Source organism: Aplidium turbinatum, chromosome 2 (assembly GCF_918807975.1).
Source record: "Aplidium turbinatum chromosome 2, kaAplTurb1.1, whole genome shotgun sequence".
Taxonomy (NCBI): Eukaryota; Metazoa; Chordata; class Ascidiacea; order Aplousobranchia; family Polyclinidae; genus Aplidium; species Aplidium turbinatum.
In genome coordinates, this window is record NC_137473.1 from 13640949 (window position 1) to 13648181 (window position 7233).

Below are 7233 nucleotides of genomic sequence, written 5' to 3' on the forward strand. Positions count from 1 at the left end.
CAGGCAAAGAAAACCCCACAAAGAAATCCTACCACGGGCAAAGCCATTTCAAGCGCAACGCACCATGCCTTGCACGACTCACAAAATAGATAGGCTATAACTTGACGACATGAAAAAAATGACAAAAACAAATAAAACAAACTAGCAAAAACAACATCATCATCTTGCGGAAATCCAATTATACCCAGAGAAGTTATGTCTTGAAGATATCAAGCGTGCTTTGTTATAAAATTGCGTTGATAAAGCCATAATTTTATACCCCAGTCAGCTAAACTCGTCACCTCCACACCGATCCAACGTTAGCAAACGTTGAATTAATGCAAAAATGACAGGCATCGCTAGCTGGGATGTAGGCCTAGTAGTGGGATCTAAAAGATCGTTTTTAGATAGAACGGAGCTTCATATAATGATTCAAGGGGGCATTTTGACCCCAGGTCCGGTTTAATGACGAAACTAAACGCTATAAGTGGCGAGAGTATATTATGGCCATTATACAAAAAGTGCGAAGTTTTTAAAACTTTACTTCAATAATTATGCCTTCGAGGAAGTGGTTGTCAGTTGAGTGCCCAAGGCGTGGAACTATTGTTCTTGTCAATGGTGAAAATTCGACTCACACTGCTAATGGATATGCCATGTCTGAGGAGTACAGCTCAACTATCCAGTGGAATCTTTCGGGTAGCCCAAATTTGGGCAATACACAAATATCCACCAAACAAGAAAAATTGGCAAATTGTGCGTGGGTCTGGGCAACCACCCTATGTAACGCAGCAGGCGCCTTCCTGCCATAGGAGAATAAAGATCGCCATGAACTATGTGGTAGCCTACCGTAGGCTACAATTGTTTTCATTTGATATTGTTTTATATTTTATTGTAGCCTTATTTATTATTATATTGTATTGTAGTAGACATTGTAGCCTACCACATTGATTTTTTGTTCCTTCTTTGCATTTGCACCGTACAACGTTCAATAGCCATTCTGGTGCCGGATCTAAAGTGGTCTTTATTGGCATAACTGCTCCTGCTGTGTCAGTTTTCCATCCCTACTGTGCGAGATCCAAGATTTCAGTGTCAAGATGCTTCCACTGACATAAGTTACCTGAAACAACAGTTTTATATCAACTTAGATAAATCAAGTCTTGCTGGCATAAAATTTTTGATTTGTAGTAAGTTACACCACTTGTTTATGCTAGTCATGTTATAACGCAATTTGTTTTGCCATAACTTGCATTTTTTCCTTACAGCAGTTTAATAGCGCAATTTGTTGTAATATTTTGAAGTTAGCGACAATAAACAAAACTTCGTAACTTCACAGTGTTCATTTAAATGTATTACCAGAAACGGAATGTGGTACGGTATCTTCCACAGCCTATCTGAATGCCACTCACACAATACTCGCCAATCATACAGCAGTAAACTATTTTCTTTCAAGAGTGCGCATTGAATTGAGTAAAAGGCAGATGTTAATCAAGGGTCCTAAAGTATGGCATGACTATGAGTTTCCAGGTGATCTCAAAGGTCTTTCTCCAACCTCTTTTAAAAGAAAATTTAAACGCTACCTTCATGATTTAAACGACACTGTATAAACAATAATTGTTTTGTCTATATAATTACATTAGTCTATTTGCTTATCTCTTTGGTATACCGTACGTTACTTTTTATTTTTTACTGAATAAAAATGTCAATTGATATTTCTTAAACTCCGCTCACAATTAATTCATTCAGTAGTAGCCTACGGTAAACCTGCTTAATTTTTTTTTGCATAATGAATCCGCCCCGATAGCTCAATATTCGCCCCGATAGCTCAATTGGTTAGCGCGTCACTTCTGGAACGAAGAAGCTTCAAGATCAAGCCGCGCTGGTTCGACTCTCGGGGTGTGCGTTTGAGCAACGCACTTTAAGGACTGCTCTCCATTCAGCGGCATCTAATGGATGGAATAGTTCCCCGGCAACAAGACTTCAACAATCGGAAACTTCACTCTGTCAATCTCGGTGACCGGGCCTGCGTCAGTGATTCAAAGCCTCTACAAGTATGCGAAACTGCCAGGATTAAGCTCTGCAAGAAGCTTTTCCAGTCCGAGGATAAAGATTCAATCAATCAATCAATCAATCAATGTGTATCTGCATCAGCAAATGCTACATTTTTTGTATGTGTGTTTGTGTATTTATGTGTAGGCCTATGTTATTTAGGCCTACATCACCTAGCTTGAGGTGGCTGCTGACTAGATGACCGCTTGGTCTTTTTGCAGTCTCCTCGTCATATAACACACAACAGATTACTGGATATTTTGTATTCTTTTCATGTTTGTGTTTGTGCCAAATAAATAAACTGATTGATTGATTGATTGATGTTGAGAGCTCAGACCCACAAAGTAGCAGATCACTTTGGATAGAAAGATAACCGCTATATGAATAAAAGCCTCTGCAAGTAGGCTATGTTTAATAACGAGGAATAAACTATAAGGGTTTGTCAGTGCGAGGATAAGGATTCACACTCTGTGGATTCACAACCAAACCGATGGTGAAAATCCTGACTTTGTGCCTGCTTTGTGCACGAGCATGACAAAACCGCAATATCAAGCAGTGGCGTAGCAGCCACTTGGCGGTTCTAGTTCTGCGCCAGGGGCGGCAGGCTGCAAGGGGGCGGCAAAATGAGGCTGCACAGTGCACACAGCACGTGAAATGAAGTAATGCAAAAATAAATAAAAAGTAAAACAAGAAAATGATTTACAAAGAGACAGCTAGCACACCTTAACGCGTTTGGTCTTTGAGTGTCTCAGGAAAACCCAGCCCTCAGACACTGGTGGGGTGTGGCACGAAAATGCATAATCCGTTTTCTGGATTTTGTTCTAAATTATTCTGCCAGAATATCGATGGTGTAGCAGCCTAAATGGTAGCAAATTTAACTTAGCCTTATAACTTTTGTAAGAGCAAGTAAAGCTTCGAAGCAATCAACCAATAAGAATTAGCTACAGGTAGAACTGCGTTTCAATCAATCAAAATTAAAGGTAGAACAAAGAAAAATGCAAACGGTTCTGATAGAAAGTAAATTAAGTCAATGTTTCGCAGAAACCAGCGTGGCCTAGAGGCCTTTTGGAATGTACATTTCGATGTGTTCGATTTGACGTGAGTTCGATTTTTCCTTGTCACAACTCTTTTTTTTTCTGTAATTACCAAATAAAGTTCAAAGCACGGATTAATTCTTTCTGGTTAGTGTTAGAACGGTCACAATTGTAGGGCAGCCACTTAAGCATGTTCTGATTGGTTGACGGTGTCATTGGAATTGGGTTTAACCATAGATATCTTATATATAGATATGCAACTCAGTGGTGCGTAAAGATGTTTGAAGGCTAATAGCGTAGCTATGGCTGTATGCATTGACTTCAAACTTGGCACAGCAAAACAACTTTATTTCTAATATATTTTTTTGGTTTTTGTTTAAATAAAACTTTCTTCGTTTTCAAGTTGACGTATGGATTGCTTGTGATGACGTCACATTCTCGTTCCGCATGGACTGCTTTATGGAGATTCTGGCGATTGAAAACAAATCACAGTCACAGAGGGTACCTCTAAATACCCATTGTCTGGCATTGTAGGCATTGTCGGCTTTTTGGGGGGTTGTGGAGCATTTTCAGGGGTTGTCGAACATTTTCAGGGGTTTCAGGTATTGTAGAGTAGGCTAACTACTTTCAGGCATTGTTGGGAATTTCTAGGCATTGTGTAGGATTTCCAGGCATTGTCGATCATTATCAGTGGTTGACAGGCTTGTGAGGCATTGTCGAACATTTTCAGGCATTATCGAACATATTCAGGGGTTTTCGAGCATTTTCAGGGGTTGTCAGGCATTGTAGAGTAGCTACTTTCAGGCATTGTTGGGAATTTCCAGGCATTGTCTAGGATTTCCAGGCATTGTCGATCAATATCAGTGTTTGACAGGTTTGGCAGTCATTATGGAACATTTTCAGGCATTGCCGAACATTTTCAGGGATTGTCGAGCATTTTCAGGGGTTGTCAGGCATTGTAGAGTAGCTACTTTCAGGCATTGTTGGGAATTTCCAGGCATTGTCTAGGATTTCCAGGCATTGTTGATCATTATTAGTGGTTGATGGGTTTGTCAGGCATTGTCAAACATTTTCAGGGGTTGTCTAGCATTTTCAGGGGTAGTCAGGCATTCTAGATTAAGCTACTTTTAGGCATTGTTGGGCATTTCCTAGCATTGTCTAGGATTTCCAGGCATTGTCGATCGTTATTGGTTTTTGACACGTTTGTAAGGCATTGTCGAACATTTTCATGCATTTTCATTCCCAGCTCTGCATGCGCAGCAGAATGATCCCTTTCTATTTTGCGTAGGATGTAAACGTATTTACGGTATACACAAACACAGCAGCGTTTAAATGACCTGGCTATCATAAGTATCGACAATGCCTGACAAACGTGTCAAAACCTGGTAATGATCGACAACCCAAGAAAACGTTCGACAATGCCTAACAAACCTATCTACCACTGAATATGTTCGACAATGCCTGGAAATCCTAGACAATGCCTGAAGATGTCCGACAATCAGTGGCGTAGCTAGGGGGGGGAGGGGCGGACCGCCCCGGGCGGCACGTCTGGGGGCGGCACTTTCAGACTACGATATTTGATTTTGATTATAATCTGATAAAAAACTGATTTCATTTTCACACAGGGCCGGATTTAACTGATGGGGGGCCCGGGGCACTTTTAGATCAGGGGCCCCCGTGAAAAAAAATTCGCCTATGGCGCGAAACACCCCCTCGACGTCTACAGTAGCATCAATCCAGCACTGCACAGCATTTTGCAGAAACCACGAAAGCTAAAAGAAAAAAAAATAACACAAAATCACATTTTTTTCACGTAGGGGGCCCTTTAAAAGTCGGGGGTCCGGGGTACCTGCACCCTCTGCCCCCCCCTAAATCCTAGACAATGCCTTGAAATTACCGACAATGCCTGAAAGTAGCTACTCTACAATGCCTGACAACCTCTGAAAATGCTCGACAACCCCTGAAAATGTTCGACAATGCCTGAAAATGTTCCATAATGACTACCAAACCTGTCAACCACTGATATTGATCAACAATGCCTGGAAATCCTTGACAATGCCTGGAAATTCCCGACAATGCTTGAAAGTAGCTACTCTACAATGCCTGACAACTCCTGAAAATCCTCGACAACCCCTGAAAATGTTTGGCAATGCCTGAAAATGTTCTATAATGCCTAACAAACCCGTCAACCACTGATAATGATCGACAATGCCTGTAAATCCTAGACAATGCCTAAAAGTAGCTATTCTACAATGCCTGACAACCCCTGAAAATGCTTGAAAATTTCCGACAATGCCTAACAACAAGCCTGTCAACCATTGATAAGTAGGTAAAGACCTTTTTTGGAGCTGTAGTTCCAGGACAAGCTGAAGTTTTATTCAATTAATCTACTGAGTGTTACCAAAATGAAAGTTACTGCTGGCTACCGAAAGCTGTGCTATAGCATTTGGTAGCCTAGTTATGGTGTGTACCAAACATTAAAATTGTCTTGGTTTGGCGGTTGGATCCGTGATGCTAATGAAGCTGTCTCAGCAGGGGGGAGGATGCCCCCTGCCCTCAAATTTTCTCTGGATGGGGGCAATGGTGCCCTTTTAAGGTCATGTAAGCTACTGCACATTTTGCAATATAGGCTAACAACTTCTGCTATTTGCTTTTAGCCAAATTATAGGGCCTATAGCCTACAGTAGGCCCACACAAATTATCCCGTGGACACATTTTATACTTTGCGGCAGATTGTGATGCTATGAATGTGAAATTTACCTTTCGTTTCTTGTTCAAGTTATTGCAATTATTCATCTGTCTCACATTTCGACTTTCATGGCTAATAGCGGGAAAACGAACGAGTTGCCCAGCATTATCGCTACCGTATATCTCACCCTAAAATCGTTCCGGCGCCCCTCTATCTCAGGTTTGTAAACTGCCTACAACAAGCTTTAATGAGTCACTGGAAATAAGCTTAAATGGTAGTTCCAACGATCATGAAACAGAAGTTGCATAACCTACGTGAAGAAAGATTATTGTCTTGATTTTTCATAGTAGGCTATTCTGTGAAAACTTGAAATATGCGCCAAACAAAATATTCCAAAGGAGCTCAAAAGCCGCCACTCGCCAAGCCCAAACCGTACAATAATAGCCTACCATAGATACGCTAGCCAAGCTGGCAACCTTGATTGTTGATTGTGTCCATAAAGTCAGTCGAGCGTGACGATAATTCCACAATTGCTGAGTTGCATATCTATATGTAAGATATCTATGGTTTAACCATATGGTCTAACTGAGATTGTTGTCAATCGCGCAATGATTGCGGCCGTGCATGCTGTGATGCAACCACGCAGAATTTTGACTGTTGGAATAGCGCCGGGCAGGCACCACGCAGAAAAAATCTATGAATTTGATTAAATCGTTACTTTCTACATCTTGTGATAGTTTGGCGTAATTTGCACCAGCAAAACGCATTATTTCTGGCAACACCCTTTTTAATTTTTATTTTTCATCTGGCAAAGCTGCTGCTATTTCTGTAAATTCTGTCATCATCATCATGCTTTGCGAAGTTTGCAAACTTGTGTTCATGCGAAAGGATTCAGTTTTCAGTAGTATGCAGTATTATTTCATTCAAAGGAAAAGCTTTCATTATTTTTAGTAAGCAATCAAGTTGAATAATTTTTTTTGTGTAGGTTTTTATAAAGAAAGGAACTTCACTCTGTCAATTTCGGTGGTCGGGCCTGCGTCAGTGATTCAAAGCCTCTATAAGTAATGCATGTGAAACTGCCAAGATTAAGTTCTGCAAAAAGCTTTCCCAGTCCGAGGATAAAGTTCAATCAATCAGGTTGGTGGCAAGAATATACATAAAAAGAATGATTTTTGTGTAGCCTTCTGGACACTTGTCACTTTTTAAACACTATATACCGGTAGTGTATAGGCTATATAGCCACAATAGTGTTGTCAGATAAGGAATTCTGCCCTAATTTGAGAAAAGCTTAAAGCTCTTGAAAACAAAAACTTGTAGTTTGGAAATTTTTTTTAGTCCTGGACAAAGATCAAAACCCTAATCTTATTCCTAACTCTAACCCTTACCTTAACCCTTACCTTAACCCTTCCTAACTTTAATCCTAACTCTGGCAACACCTGATTGTAACCATGACAACAAGTGGGTAAAAATAGCCACTTTGTTTTA